Here is a 17,263-nt window from a genome sequence, read left to right as displayed (position 1 = left end):
TGCAGAGAAATGCTTGGGTTGGTTTGAGGCCCGCAAAGGCTAATGTCATCATTCTTTGGAATGAATTTGGTGCTACTTTTAATCCATAGGGTAGTCTTTTGAATCTGTATGTACCATTTTCTGCTGTGAATGAGGTTATATCTCTACAGTGTGGGTGTAATTCTATTTGATGAAAACCTGGCATAAGGTCTAGGCATGAAAAATATTTTGCTCTTCCAAGTTGGTGTAAAATATCATCGATTCTTGGAAGTGGGAATTTTTCCACTGCTAGTTTTTTGTTTATTTGTCTGTAGTCAACTACCAGTCTCCATCTCTTTTCTGTATTACCTGTTAGTGATTTTTTAGGAACTAGTAAAATTGGACTGTTGTATTCCGATATTGAGGGTTCTATAATGCCATCTTCAATCAATTTATTAACCTGTTTACTTATTTCTTCCTTTTGTGTCTCGGGTAATCTATAGTTTTTTATGTACACTGGTGTGTCATCTTTCATGTGTAGTTTTTGTCTATAAAAATTATTAGTGGAAATAGGTTCTGTTTCTAGTGCAAATATATCTATGAATCCTGTGCATAGTGAAGTTAATTGTGTATTGACAAATTTTGGGAAATTTTTGGTTAATCTTTTCAATTTTTCTGTGTCATTACTCTGTTTATTGTGTGTTTTTGTTTTAAATAAATTATAGTCATCTAAATTTTCAGTATGTATTTTGTAATTTTGAATGGTTTTATTTTTATGTGTGGTGTTAATAATTCTGACAAAAGTTTGATCCTTATTTGTGATTGTGTTTGCTATAAAAATGCCTTCAGCCAGTTCTTTGTGGGATATGAAGATGGATTTATTATCAGTGTTTACTGTTACCTGTCTAATGACTTCAGATCTAGCAGAGATTGTAATTGTGTTAGCAGTTAGGTAATTTGTTAGATACATTGTGATGGTTTGGGGAAAATCATATGGTCTTAGGATTAGTTTATCCTCTGTTTTGCCATAATCTAGAATAGAATTATATTTCTTTATAAAATCCAAACCTATTATTCCGTCGCACGGTATTGGAAAGTCGTCTTCTACGTCGTGAAATTTATGATAAATTAGAAGATCGTCGCCTTTTAAATCAGTTTTGATTGTTCCTAATGTACTGGTTATACCTTGACCAATGCCCTATAAGTCTGTTATTTGTTTTGTATTTATTTTTTCATGCCTAATTATTTGATTCTTTTTAATTATGGAGATATCTGCTCCAGTGTCTACTAAAAAAGTTGAAATTGAGTATTTAAAGAGGTTTTTGTAGATATATAACTATTTAAGTGTAGATTTAATACACATATTTTTCTATTTACTGATTTTGAAGTGGAGTTTCCTGGTTTTCCTGCTGATTACAGCTACGTACATTGCGTATCTGATTGCGTGTTTGGTTATAGGACCTATTTTGATTTTGCAATCTTCCTTGAGGATTATTATTATTGTTAGTATTCGCTCTAAAGTTATTTTATATCTTGGCTGTGGTCTAAATCTCCTACCTCGGTAATTCCCATATTTGTTACTTCGGTAACCCCCACGGAAATTACTCCGGAATTGATTTTGTTGCCGTATATTTAAGATTATATTTGAGCTACCCGTTATTTCGTTACAGCTATTTGTAAATTTTTAAATCGCATCGTTCATTGTTGTGAACGTTCCTGCTTGCATAATCATTTTTACTTTCTCGTTCGATCAGTTCTTACACATCGCTTTGACTGCTGCTTGGGTTGCATATCTGGTGGCCAAGTCTGTATTTAAGCCATCCGAGATATATGCTCCCTCCAGGTACCTAGTTATTTTTTCTATTTCCGCTGTGTACTGATTTGCAGTTTTGCTGCGCTGTTGGATATTTAGTAGTTTTGCTGTCAAAACTTCAACTGATTCACCTTTTATTGCTGTTTTCAATTTTAACTTAATTTGTGCAATAGTAGTCTCGTTGCTGATGAAATTTCTTGCAGTGCCTTTTAGTTTGGTTTTTACCATGCTTATCGCTAACCCTTCATGAGTATCTTTGATTTGGTCTAAAAGACCAAGAGGATCTAGGAAACTATGTAGATTTTCAGGCTTGCCATCAAATTCTGGCAACACTGATGAGGCAGTTTTGATAAATTCTACTACTGTTTGTGCCATTGTGACGTTTATGTGGGGGTATATACTGTGTTATATTTTCTTCTAATGAAGGTGAAGGAGTGCGGTTTCTTGACGTTTCGATTAGAACGGTATTAAAGTCAATTTGGAGATTTTCTTCTATCGTAGTTGGTATGGGTATTTCTATGTTGTATCTCGCTAATGAGGATACTAATTTGTCACGTACATGTGAAAATAATAGGTAAGCTGCGTTTTGGTGTTCTTTAGTGAGTATATTATTTACCTTATTTATTACCAGTCCTATATTATTTAGGGCTTCTACGATTGTATTTAAGTGTTTGATTATAGTTTCTGGCTTTATTGTAGTATTTTTATTTATGCATTTATATCCTTTTTCCGCTTTAATTTTTTCTTCCGATAATTTGTCGTGAATTTCTTGCCATTTACTCATTTTACTTAAATGTTTTCCTATCGAATTCATAGCTTTCTGAGCTACTTTTAGTCTACCAATGCATTTTAGTGAACTTTCTTCCCATTTTCTATTCAGTCGAATAAATTGGACAAAGACGAATATATGTTTTTTTTCTTTTCTTTATTTCATTTTCCTTAATTCTTGGATTTTTCCCTTTAACTTAATCCTATCTCCTGTATTTGTTGTAACGTTCAAAATTTTGTAAGTTTCAGCTATTTTCTTTCGTTTTTTAAATTTCTTACCTCCCTGCTTCCTTCTTTGGATTTGTGGGGCTGCTACTTTTGGTATTTCTTCTGCTTTGCTCAACTTGTTCCTCTGCCGATACTCTTCTATAGTGATCGGTTTCGGACCTTGCTTTGTTTTTTAAAATTTGTTCTGAACTTTTTATAAAATCTCTGATTGTGTTTGCACACTTCTCAAAAATTCTATGGAATTCCTCTTCTGTTTTTATTTCGTTCATAGCAAAGGAAATGACTGAAGCTGTGTATATGTAACGAAAGTTAATAGGGTATTTAAGAGATTTTTACCAAAACAGTCTAAGCACTCCAAATTACACAATTATTTAATTCTTTAATTTTTTATCAATTCTCTTTTTTTTCTTTTAAATCCTTACATATATAAATTTTATTCTTTAATATTTCTATTGTACAAAAAAAAAATCCTAGGCAAAAATATAATTTTTGCCAATGGTTAAGCGGCACAGAGCCGCTCAAGTTATTCTAAATTTTAACTAATTTAAATATACTTAATATCCATTGCCAGCGTATTGCTCATTATTTTGTTGATTTGCCATATGATATCGTATACCAATTATGTCCTGTTTTGCTGCCAAATTTCTCGGATTTATTCCACCCTTTTATGCGTTCACATATTTAAAATTGCTCGTATGTTGATTAATGCATTCTGTTTAGTGGTTGTACATAATTCCTGTGGTTTGCTTTTGTATATAAGTGTTTTATCCTTCTGGTCCTTTCAAAGTATTAGTTTTGCCTTGTGTGTTTAATAAACGACCAATCATCTCCTTTTTGTCTTTAATTGTTAATAACCCTTGGTCTTATCGATAATCCTTTTAGGATTTTTATTGTTGATAATCCTTTTTATGATTATTTTAAATATTTGTCTAACTTTTACACTGGCAAGCTCTTTTACTCCAGCAAGATCTTTAGCAGTTTTGCCAATTTCTGATCAAGCTGGCAGGAATTTCCTCCATCTAGATTGTTTAGCAGTTTTGCCAAGTGAATCTAGTTTGGCAGGATCGCCATGAAATATTCTTATTTGAATGAAGAGATATTTACGCTTTGGGCGTCAGAATATGCATTGTTTATTTACAAAAATTCTTCCCTTGTTATACAAAATATCTTAACCTATACATTTGCAATTAACCTAATACTTATGAATTAAAAATGTGTAAATTTGTATTGTCAGTATTTGTGTATTTAGGTATGTAGTGTAAGTGTTTATGTAGATTTGTATTATTGATATTTACTTAAGTTACTGTAAGTTTGTACTATTGATATTCTTATTTGTAAGTTTGTATTGTTGATATTCATATGTGTAGATTTGTATTGCAACGCCAGCAGATTGATACTTGTATGCATTATGTAAAATGTTTGTATGTGCATATTTGGTTAATTCATATTAACAAGGTAAACACTGTAAATGGATTGTATGTACATATTTATGTGAGAGTCTACCATTGATAATCGGCAAGTGCATTGATCGGGGTGATTGACTGATTAGGGTGTGAACAGACAAGGGTTTCATATTCGGCATTCCATTGATGTTGGCTCGCCGCTTGCGCGAGGTCAATGTAATTTATGTCGCCCAATATTGTAATATGATTATGTTATTATTGTGTGTTCGGTTCAAAAGAAATGTATTGGCATAGAAGTTCATGATACGTAATGCCGCAAATGTATTGCTTAGTGGGCATTACGCATAATGCTATAAGAGAGCATTTTTTACTTATGGGTTTAGATGCTTTTAATAGTGAAATCGTGTCTCCATAATGCATTTTTTGCGCTTGGAGGATAAGCCGTTCTTTTGTGTGTGTTATTTCGGCGTGAGAAACCGAGCTTGCCTTATGAATGAAGCGGTAGACGAAGGACATTACGCGCAGCGCACGAGAATAAGAGGAGAAGCGTTCCAGCAAATCGATGTTTTCAGTGGTGTGAAGAGTGGCGATTGGTTTCGGTTCTAGGGTGGGTGCCGGTTTAGGCGTGGTGTTTGGCCAGATTTGAGAGGGTTTGTCTAACCAATCTGGTCCGTTCCACCAGAGTGGGCAGTCGACTAAGTCTTGGGGCCGACATCCACGATTTCCTAGATCGGCTGGTTTGTCCTTGCTGCCTACATGTTTCCACGTCGCGTTGTTTACAATTTTGATGATCTGAGAGGTGCGGTTTGGAGCGTAGGTTTTGCACATATGGGGTGGCTTTTCTAACCATGCTAATACTATTGAAGAATCCGTCCATAGCGTTAGTTCGTGAGGTGGTAGTTTTAGCTGAAGTAGAACTTGTTTTATTAATTTAGAGAGAAGAACCGCTCCGCAAAGTTCCAACCGAGGGAGATTGACCGTTTATAAGGGAGCGACTTTACTTTTCGCCACAATCAGGTGACAAGCGTACACGTTTGGGGATTGCTGTGTTCTTATGTATACACAGGCGCAGAAGGCTTTTTCAGAGGTATCTGAGAAACCGTGTAATTGAGTGGGTATTTCGGGGGAGAGTTGAACCCAACGGGGAATTTGTATGCCGCTTATTGCCGTAAGACTTTCGTAAAAAGCCGTCCATTTTTGAAGGGCGCCGGCTTTGACTTCTTCATCCCATTCAGTTCCCTCCATCCATAGTTGCTGCAGTTGGATTTTTGCTGTGATCATAACTGGCGATAGCCATCCTGCCAGGTCGAAAACTTTCGCTACCGCTGACAGAATTTGCCTTTTCGTTCACGAATTATTCGACGGACTGGGGTCGTAGGAGTACGTGAAGGAATCTGTAAGGGCATTCCATCTTATTCCAAGCGTTTTGGTGGAGCTGGAGTCCTGAAATTTGTGGAAATATATGTCCAAGAGATCTGAGTGGGATATGCCTTCGAGTAGTTTTGGGTGGTTGGCCGTTATCTTTCTGAGAGGGAAACCTCCCGATTTGAGCGCTTCGATGACTTGGGTCATGGAGTCGAGCGTGGACTCTATTTCATATCCGCCGGTGAGGATATCATCTACATATGTTTCATGCAGAAGTACATTGTTGTCGAGCGGGTATTCTTCTTTGGTGCCTTCTGCTAATGGGCGGAGTGTTCTAATAGCGAGATAGGGTGAGCAGTTGACACCAAAGGTGACTGTTTTTAACTTGAAATCTTCAAGATTGGAGTTAGAAGATCTACGAAAGAGGATTCGTTGATAATCTTGATCTTCTGGGTAGACGATGATTTGGCGGTACATTTTTTCTATGTCACCGCTGAAAACAAATTTATAGAGGCGCCACTGTAGGATTATAAGCATTAAGTCATTTTGAAGTGTGGGGCCGGTGTGTAATATGTCATTCAATGAGTTTCCGGAGTGAGTCGGTTTGGAGGCATTGCAGACTACTCCTACCTTTGTGGCTTTACTATCGGGTTTTATAACCGCGTGGTGAGGCAAATAGAAGGAGAAGTATTTGCCTTTGTTAATAACTTCGCGAGGTGAAGTTGGCTCCATGTGGTCTAGAGTTAAGTATTCTTCTAATACTTCGGAGTACTTTTCTCTTAACTCTGGTTTTTTCTCTAGGGTTCTTTCTACGCTGATATATTGCTGTTGGTCTGCGGGTCGAGAGTGGCCGAGAGCTACAGTTTTGGGAAAAGCTTGCTTGAAGGGGAGTTTGACCATGTATCTACCGTCTCCTTTCCGAACGGTGTTTTTTTGTACAGCTCCTCACAAAATATATCATCGTCTGTTATGGATGAGGAAGTTGGAACCTCTTCTTGTTCCCAGAATCTTTTGAGCAGTTCGTTTAGAGAATTATCTGGATTATCAATTACGTGCGTGGAGAATGCCGAAATTTGTTAGTTAACCGGACCACTTAGTATCCATCCAAATATTGTTTGTTGTGCGATAAGAGTTCCTGCCTCGTTTGTTTCCAGGCCGTTTAGCAGAATTTTAGGGATTACATCACTACCAAGCACCATGTCAATTCTTGCTGGGGAGAAGCAATTGGGGTCTGCCAGAGACAGTGAAGAGAACTTCTGGAAGTCCACGTTTTTGGCTTTGAATGATAGTATGAAATGAGTTAATTGCTGCAGGATTATCGCATGAGTAGGGATTTGAGTTGCTAAGTCGTCTGAGCAAATACTCATCAGACAAGTCTTATTTGAATTCTGGACTACGCGTCCGCCCATCCCTGATATTTGGTAACTGCTTTTATGTGTGGGTAGACTAAGTAGCTTTTGTATACGCGAGGACACAAAAGTTTTTTCGGAGCCTTGGTCTATTAGTGCGCGGAGTTTGAATATTTCTCCTCGGTGGAGAATGGGAACCATCGCGGTTGGCAGTAAGGTTTTTTCCTTGCTACTAGCGAAGTGAGAGTGAACATTATTCTCATTTTGAGAGGTTGGGGAGGCTTGATTTTATGCTGGCTTATTTTGGAGCTTCGCGGCTTGTGCAGAGGTAGAGGGGGCGTCTTTGATGTTTAACTCTTGAGGTTTAACCCTTGTTTGGTTATTACGTGACGAGGGACGATGATTGTTGGAGTTGACCGATGGAGTGGTCTGATAGTGGAGAAGAGAGTGGTGTCTCTTTTGGCAATATACACTTCTGAAGTTGCTCTTGCACTCGGACTCCAGATGAGAAAATGCTAAGCAGTTTTTGCAATAATGAATTTGTTTAACACAATTGTTTCGCTCTGCGAAGCTGAGTTGTTTGAATTTTATGCAATTCATCATATAATGATTCGAATTGCACAATTTACAGGATGCCTGTCGAGTCGATTCGCTATGATATGAGTGGGACTTCTTTTTGAAGTTATTCGACTGATTTGGGGTGTTGAAGCTCGGTTGTTGAAGCTCGCATTTGGGTGGCGAGGTTTGCTTGTCCGATACGTACCGAGCGGTTCAACTACTTCATAGCGCGTCGTTAGGAACTTGTCCATTTCAGACCAGAGTGGGAGTTCTTTCCTGGACTCTAGCGATTGTTCCCATAAGGCTAGAGTTTCATTGTGGAGCTTAGAGGCGCATAAATATATAAGGATGGGATCCCAGTTGTTGGTGGGGACGTTGTTTAAAATTAGAGTCAAGATGCAGTTATTTATCGTGGCTGGATCTCTTGGATCCTTTCACCATTTTCATAAAACACGGGCTGCATATCAAATAGAGTCTTTAATTAACTGTCTACGAGAATTCTACGATTCTCGTATCTTGACTTGATTGCCCCCAGGCTAGTCCTAAATGTTGATCGTTGAGGGGATATTTTTGGATTATTAGGGCCGCTTTACCACGGGTTTTTTGTCTCAAGTGGTAAAGTTTTTGTGCAGGGGATAATTTAGGGTGGTTTATGGTTTATGTCCCTAAATGACGGCCATGTTTCGTAGCCCCCGTGGAACACTTCAGTATCGCATGCAGGGAATTTGAGATAGGGTTCAGACGTGGCATTTATCAGTGGAAACATGGATTGTCCTTGGCTGAAGGGGTTCGGCTCCAGTTGCGCGAGCAGCTCGTTCATCCTGGTCCTTGTGTTCAGTGTGGTCTCCATCACTTTTTCATAATTTTCGTCCAGTGTTGACAGGGCGCTGGCATCTGTGACATTCATATGTGCTGCTTCGTATGGCCGCTCTACTGCGATTACGAGTCTGTTGAGCTCCTCCATATATGTCTGCAAACCGGGTTTGGTGTGATCTGCCTCAGAGATATTCCACCATTTGTCGCATATCCTGCCGAGTTTTCCTATTTCGAATAGGGACTTCCTCAAGAATACTTCTTCTCCTGTCTGGGACCTGCTCCGAGTCTTGGTCCCTTTGGGTACAGACAGTTTCTCTGTTTTGTCGTCGGTCATCTTGATGCTGAGGGTTTTTGCTCAATATACAAAAACTCGTTGGAGGCTCTTTGATTTTGGAGGTCAAAGCTAATGTTCGCTAATGTATGCGTCAGTAAGTGTATCAGAGGTACACGAGAGAGTATTTTCGAGGAGTGTATTTGGAGTACACAAAAGATATTGTTTATTATTATATAAAATATTTTGAGGGATATATTTCTATAATTGTTTTAGGGGTTGGGGTTTATTTAAAAAAATTAATACAAAATTTTTCCTTCGCTTTTTTGTGTTTTTGTCTCACTGTATTTTTGACACAAATTTTATTTGATGTGGCCCACTGTGGGAATTTTGTTAGCGGCACTTATTTCACTGACTATATATATGTACGTGTCACTAGAAATCTGAATGAGTTTTTGGGAAAGGTTAAATCTTTTCTACTAGAGAAATCACACGAAACCATCAAAATTTTGCTGAACCATAGCACTTAAAAAAATATATGTACATATTGTATTAATATATTTTATTACTTATTATTTTTAATCAAACTTCACCCCACGCACTATTTTACATGTTTTTGAATTCAATTTTATTCGGAGATGGCATTCGATACTAAAATACATATATTTTTACAGAATGCCTTACTTTTCTTTCTGTAATTATGATTAATTTAATTTAAGTCGCTATTGTAACATATATGCTGTTTTGAAAGAAAATGAATAAAAAATGAAATGAATGAATGAAATGAATGTACAAGTATATAGGTGCACTTAGTTGCTATGTTAACGGGGTATCTTTGAATGTTACAATTATGCAGTTGAGCGGAATTGCTATGCTAATGGTGGTGAGGTTATGTACTTGTCTCAACGCTTCTGAGCACAAATGAATATATGTAATTCAATTAAGAAAAAATTTATCATAACAATAATAATGATAAAAAAAATTATTGTTAGGCCTTGAGCTCGATTCGAACCCGCGATCTTACAAATCAGTAGGCCGATATAACAACAAAAATTGTTAATACATCCCAGAGCACGGGTAAAAAAGTGTCAATAAAATATGACACTATGGCAGCATTGCCATCAAACAAGTCCAATTTTCACGTCCATTCTGCAACAGATGTCGCAGTGTTGTGAATATCAATTGGCACTAACCTGAATAGAAGTAGGATTAATGAAGACAAACAAAAAACCGCTGTGATGGCTGAATCGTTATAGCAGCGGCGCCTAAACGTTGCCGATGAAGGAATTTAGCAGTCGGAAATGGATCGATACAACGATCTTTGGTAGTTGTCTAAATTTTTTCTTTCTTCTATTCTAATTTAAAACTTTTTTCAATTAAGAAAAAAATGTATCATAACAATAATAATGATAAAAAATTATTGCCAGGCCTTGGACTCGATTTGAACCCGCGATCTTACAAATCAGTAGGCCGAATTAACAACAAAAATTGTTAATACATCCCAGAGCACGGGTAAAAAAGTGTCAATAAAATATGACACTATGGCAGCATTGCCATCAAACAAGTCCAATTTTCACATCCATTCTGCAACAGATGTCGCAGTGTTGTGAATATCAATTGGCACTAACCTGAATAGAAGTAGGATTAATGAAGACAAACAAAAAACCGCTGTGATGGCTGAATCGTTATAGCAGCGGCGCCGAAACGTTGCCGATGAAGGAATTTAGCAGTTCCCGAAATGGATCTATACAACGAGCCTTGGAAGTTGCCTAAATTTTTTTCTTTCTTCTATTCTAATTTAAAAATGTTTTCAATTAAGAAAAAAAAATTTATCATAACAATAATAATGATAAAAAATTATTGTTAGGCCTTGAGCTCGATTCGAACCCGCGATCTTACAAATCAGTAGGCCGATATAACAACAAAAATTGGTAATATATATGTGTATAAAAATTATGTAGTTTAACGGAGGTAAAATTATGCACTTGTCTCAGCGCTTCTGAGTACAAGTAAAAATATGTAAGTAAATGATTTTTTTTCTTTTGAAGCTAATGAGGCAAGAATGTTATTAGGCGAATATTATTGAACCGAATTTAAGTCTTTGCCTGCATACATATGTAAAGAAGCAAACATTTTGGCTGTTGCTGGGCTAGGATGATGTGAAAGATAACGGAGAATATGTATACGCTTGATTTAATAATTTGTTGTGGTAAATAAAGGGGTTTTAATCGTTTCTTTTCAGGGGCATTCAAGGGAAGGCAAAGGGGTATATACATGGTTTATATATGTATATATATAAGTAAGTATTTGGAACTGTGTGATTTATATATCTTAGCGGATTAGAGAGGCTTGTGTTGGGGGATTAAGAGATTTTTTTTTTGAGTTTATATTTTATATAGCAAATATGAGAACATAAGAGGTTTCTCGAGAAATGCTTTAGAGGTCCCCTAGGTTATATAAATCTGTGTATGTGTAGTAGGAAAATTTTTTCTGCACTTACTTTTTGCCTGGGATACCTTCTGTTTACCGTACGCTGCTGTTCCGAGATTTTGCTGGTGTTGGTAATGTGGAAATGCTGCTGGTGCTGGTAACGGATCCGCTGCTTGTGTGGATAGCGGATTCTTCTGCCTGCCTGGTAACTTTCGCTGCTTCTTGTGGACTGTACCTTCCGCTCGGCTGCTCGATGATTTAAAAAATTTTCTTTTTTTTTTTTTTAATTGTCTGATTTATATTTTATTGTTTCAGGTACGGCACCCTACTTTGATTGTCACTTTTAAAATTTCAGATTTCTGTGTTGTTCTCACTAACCTATTTATTCGCACTGAGCACGCTAATCTTATTTATTTTCAGCTCTTTTAAATAATTTTGCAATTTTAAGATTTTTTTTCTTTTTTACATCAACTTACTTTAAAGAATTATCTTTTGTTGTGCAGGTTTTTTTACTGAGCACCTTACCCTTACTTTCTTTATATTTTCAGGTTTTCACGAGCACCTTATTATACTCAGTTGAGCAGAGCTCACAGAGTATATTAACTTTGATTGCATAACGGTTGGTTGTACAGGTATAAAGGAATCGAGATAGATATAGACTTCCATATATCAAAATCATCAGTATCGAAAAAAAATTCGATTGAGCCATGTCCGTCCGTCCGTCCGTCCGTCTGCCCGTTAACACGATAACTTGAGTGAATTTTGAGGTATCTTGATGAAATTTGGTATGCAGGTTCCTCGGCACTCATCTCAGATCGCTATTTAAAATGAACGATATCGGACAATAACCACGCCCACTTTTTCGATATCGAAAATTTCGAAAAATCGAAAAATTGCGATAATTCATTACCAAATACGCATTAAGCGATGCAACTTGGTAGGTGAGTTGAGCTTATGACGCAGAATAGAAAACTAGTAAAATTTTGGACAATGGGCGTGGCACCGCCCACTTTTAAATGAAGGTAATTTAGAAGTTTTGCAAGCTGTAATTTGGCAGTCGTTGAAGATATTATGATGAAATTTGGCAGGAGCGTTACTCTTCTTACTTTATATCTGCCTAATAAAAATTAGCAAAATCGAAGAACGACCACGCCCACTTTTTAAAACAAAATTTTTTTAAATTCAAATTTTAAAAGAAAAGTTAATATCTTTACAGCATATAAATAAATTATGCCAACATTCAACTCCAGTAATGATATGGTGCAACAAAATACAAAAATAAAAGAAAATTCCAAAATGGGCGTGGCTCCGCCCTTTTTCATTTAATTTGTCTAGGATGCTTTTAATGCCATAAGTCGAACAAAAATTAACCAATCCTTGTGAAATTTGGTAGATGCTTAGCTCCTAGGACGATAACTCTTTTCTGTGAAAAAGGGCGAAATCGGTTGAAGCCACGCCCAGTTTTTATACACAGTCGATCGTCTGTCCTTCCGCTCGGCCGTTAACACGATAACTTGCGCAAAAATCGATATATCTTTACTAACCTCAGTTCACGTACTTATCTGAACTCACTTTGTATTGGTATAAAAAATGGCTGAAATCCGACTATGACCACGCCACCTTTTTCGATATCGAAAATTACGAAAAATGAAAAAAATGCCATAATTATATACCAAATACAAAAAAAGGAATGAAACATGGTAATTTTATTGGTATATTGACGCAAAATATAACTTTAGAAAAAAACTTGGTAAAATGGGTGTGACACCTACCATATTAAGTAGAAGAAAATGAAAAAGTTTTGCAGGGCGAAATCAAAAGCCCTTGGAATCATGGAAGGAATACTGTACGTGGTATTACATATATAAATAAATTAGCGGTACCCGACAGATGATGTTCTGGATCACCCTGGTCTACATTTTGGTAGATATCTCGAACACGCCTTCACATATACAACTAAGGGCCACTCCCTTTTAAAACCCTCATTAATACCTTTAATTTGATACCCATATCGTACAAACACATTCTAGAGTCACCCCTGGTCCACGTTTATGGCGATATCTCGAAAAGGCATCCACATATAGAACTAAGGCCCACTCCTTTTTAAAATACTCATTAACACCTTTCATTTGATACCCATATCGTACAAACAAATTCTAGAGTCACCCCTGGTCCACCTTCATGTCGATATCTCGAAAAGGCGTCCACCTATAGAACTAAGGCCCACGCCTTTTTGAAATACTCATTAACACCTTTCATTTGATAGCCATATCGTTCAAAAACATTCTAGAGTCACCCCTGGCCCACCTTTATGGCGATATCTCGAAAAGGCATCCACCTATAGAACTAAGGCGCACTCCCTTTTAAAATACTCATTAACACCTTTCATTTGATACCCATATCGTATAAACAAATTCTAGAGTCACCCCTGGTACACCTTTATGTCGATATCTCGAAAAGGCGTCCACCTGTAGAACTAAGGCCCACGCCCTTTTAAAATACTCATTAACACCTTTCATTTGATACCCATATCGTACAACCAAATTCTAGAGTCACCCCTGGTCCACCTTTATGGCGATATCTCGAAAAGGCGTCCACCTATAGAACTATGGCCCACACCCTTTTAAAATACTCATTAACACCTTTCATTTGATATCCATATGGCGATATCTCGAAAGGGCATCCACCTATAGATCTAAGGCCCATTCCCTTTTAAAATACTCATTAACACCTTTCATTTGACACCCATATCGTACAAACAACTTCTAAAGTCACCCTGGTTTACCTTTATGGAGATATCTCGAAAAGGCGTCCACCTATAGCACTAAGACTCACGCCCTTTTAAAATACTCATTACCACCTTTCATTTGATACCCATATCGTACAAACAAATTCTAGAGTAACCCCTGGTCCACCTTTATGGCGATATCTCGAAAAGGCGTCAACCTATAGAACTAAGGCCCACACCCTTTTAAAATACTCATTAGCACCTTTCATTTGATACCCATATTGTACAAACGCATTCTAGAGTCTACCCAGGTCCACTTTTATAACGATATTCCGAAATGCGTCCACCTATAGAACTAAGGCCCGCTCCCTTTTAAAATACTCATTAACACCTTTCGTTTGATACCCATATTGTACAAACGCATTCTAGAGTCACCCCTGGTCCACCTTTATGGCGATATCTCGAAAAGGTGTCCACCTATAGCACTAAGACTCACGCCCTTTTAAAATACTCATTAACACCTTTCATTTGATACCCATATCGTACAAACAACTTCTAAAGTCACCCTGGTTTACCTTTATGGAGATATCTCGAAAAGGCGTCCACCTATAGCACTAAGACTCACGCCCTTTTACAATACTCATTAACACCTTTCATTTGATACCCATATAGTACAAACAAATTCTATAGTCACCCCTGGTCTACGTTTATGGCGATATCTCGAAAAGGCGTCCACATATAGAACTAAGGCCCACGCCCTCTTAAAATACTCATTAACACCTTTCATTTGATACTCATATCGTCCAAACAAATTCTAGAGTCACCCCTGGTCCATCTTTATGGCGATATCTCGAAAAGGCGTACATCTATAGAACTTAGGCCCACGCTCTTTTAAAATACTCATTAATACCTTTTATTTGATACCCATATCGTACAAAATAAATTCTAGAGTCACCCCTGGTCCACCTTTATGGCGATATCTCGAAAAGACGTCCACCTATAGAACTTAGGCCCACTCCCTTTTAAAATTATCATTAACACATTTCATTTGAAACCCATATCGTACAAACAAATTCTCGAGTCCGGCCTGGTCCACCTTTATGGCGATATCCCTAAATGGCGTCCATCTATAGATCTATGGCCCACTTCCTCTTAAAATACTCTTTAATACCTTCCATTTGATACACATGTCATACAAACACATTCCAGGGTTACCCTAGGTTCCTTTTACAACATGGTGATTTCCCTTACTTTGTCTCCACAGCCCTCAACTGAGTATGTAATGTTCGGTTACACCCGAACTTAGCCTTCCTTACTTGTTTTTATTTTCAGGTTTTTTATGAGCACCTTATTTTTATATTTTCAGGTTTTCACGAGCCCCTTTATTATATTCAGTTGAGCAGAGCTCACAGGAATCGAGATAGATATAGACTTCCATATATCAAAATCATCAGTATCGAAAAAAAATTTGATTGAGCCATGTCCGTCCGTCCGTCCGTCCGTTAACACGATAACTTGAGTAAATTTAGAGGTATCTTGATGAAATTTGGTATGTAGGTTCCTGAGGCTCATCTCAGATCGCTATTTAAAATGAATTATATCGGACTATAACCACGCCCACCTTTCATTTGATACCCATATCGTACAAACAAATTCTAGAGTAACCCCTGGTCCACCTTTATGGCGATATCTCGAAAAGGCGTCAACCTATAGAACTAAGGCCCACACCCTTTTAAAATACTCATTAGCACCTTTCATTTGATACCCATATTGTACAAACGCATTCTAGAGTCTACCCAGGTCCACTTTTATAACGATATTCCGAAATGCGTCCACCTATAGAACTAAGGCCCGCTCCCTTTTAAAATACTCATTAACACCTTTCGTTTGATACCCATATTGTACAAACGCATTCTAGAGTCACCCCTGGTCCACCTTTATGGCGATATCTCGAAAAGGTGTCCACCTATAGCACTAAGACTCACGCCCTTTTAAAATACTCATTAACACCTTTCATTTGATACCCATATCGTACAAACAACTTCTAAAGTCACCCTGGTTTACCTTTATGGAGATATCTCGAAAAGGCGTCCACCTATAGCACTAAGACTCACGCCCTTTTACAATACTCATTAACACCTTTCATTTGATACCCATATAGTACAAACAAATTCTATAGTCACCCCTGGTCTACGTTTATGGCGATATCTCGAAAAGGCGTCCACATATAGAACTAAGGCCCACGCCCTCTTAAAATACTCATTAACACCTTTCATTTGATACTCATATCGTCCAAACAAATTCTAGAGTCACCCCTGGTCCATCTTTATGGCGATATCTCGAAAAGGCGTACATCTATAGAACTTAGGCCCACGCTCTTTTAAAATACTCATTAATACCTTTTATTTGATACCCATATCGTACAAAATAAATTCTAGAGTCACCCCTGGTCCACCTTTATGGCGATATCTCGAAAAGACGTCCACCTATAGAACTTAGGCCCACTCCCTTTTAAAATTATCATTAACACATTTCATTTGAAACCCATATCGTACAAACAAATTCTCGAGTCCGGCCTGGTCCACCTTTATGGCGATATCCCTAAATGGCGTCCATCTATAGATCTATGGCCCACTTCCTCTTAAAATACTCTTTAATACCTTCCATTTGATACACATGTCATACAAACACATTCCAGGGTTACCCTAGGTTCCTTTTACAACATGGTGATTTCCCTTACTTTGTCTCCACAGCCCTCAACTGAGTATGTAATGTTCGGTTACACCCGAACTTAGCCTTCCTTACTTGTTTTTATTTTCAGGTTTTTTATGAGCACCTTATTTTTATATTTTCAGGTTTTCACGAGCCCCTTTATTATATTCAGTTGAGCAGAGCTCACAGGAATCGAGATAGATATAGACTTCCATATATCAAAATCATCAGTATCGAAAAAAAATTTGATTGAGCCATGTCCGTCCGTCCGTCCGTCCGTTAACACGATAACTTGAGTAAATTTAGAGGTATCTTGATGAAATTTGGTATGTAGGTTCCTGAGGCTCATCTCAGATCGCTATTTAAAATGAATTATATCGGACTATAACCACGCCCACTTTTTCGATATCGAAAATTTCGAAAAATCGAAAAAGTGCGATAATTCATTACCAAAGATGGATAAAGCGATGAAACTTGGTAGGTGAGTTGAACGTATGACGCAGAATGGAAAATTTGTAAAATGTTGGACAATGGGCGTGGCACCGCCCACTTTTAAAAGAAGGTAATTTAGAAGTTTTGCAAGCTATAATTTGGCAGTCGTTGAAGATATCATGATGAAGTTTTGCAGGAACGTTACTGCTATTTCTATATGTATGCTTAAAAAAGATTAGCAAAATCGGAGAACGACCACGCCCCCTTAAAAAAAAAAATTTTTAAGTCAAATTTAAAAAAAAGTTAATATCTTTACAGTATATAAGTAAATGATGTCAACATTCAACTCCAGAAATGATATGGAGCAACAAAATACAAAAATAAAAGAAATTTTCAAAATGGGCGTTGCTCCGCCCTTTTTTAATTTCATCT

At 37.3% G+C, this 17,263-nt stretch overlaps 1 protein-coding gene across 1 annotated transcript in view; it reads left to right on the top strand.

Annotated features, from left to right (window-relative positions):
• Ca-alpha1D (Ca[2+]-channel protein alpha[[1]] subunit D) overlaps positions 1-17,263 on the top strand; it is a 6,221,746-nt gene that overhangs the window by 4,632,156 nt on the left and 1,572,327 nt on the right. The window lies entirely within an intron of this gene.

Source organism: Eurosta solidaginis, chromosome X (assembly GCF_040869045.1).
Source record: "Eurosta solidaginis isolate ZX-2024a chromosome X, ASM4086904v1, whole genome shotgun sequence".
NCBI classification, from domain to species: domain Eukaryota; kingdom Metazoa; phylum Arthropoda; class Insecta; order Diptera; family Tephritidae; genus Eurosta; species Eurosta solidaginis.
This window is presented reverse-complemented; position numbering and strand designations above follow the sequence as displayed.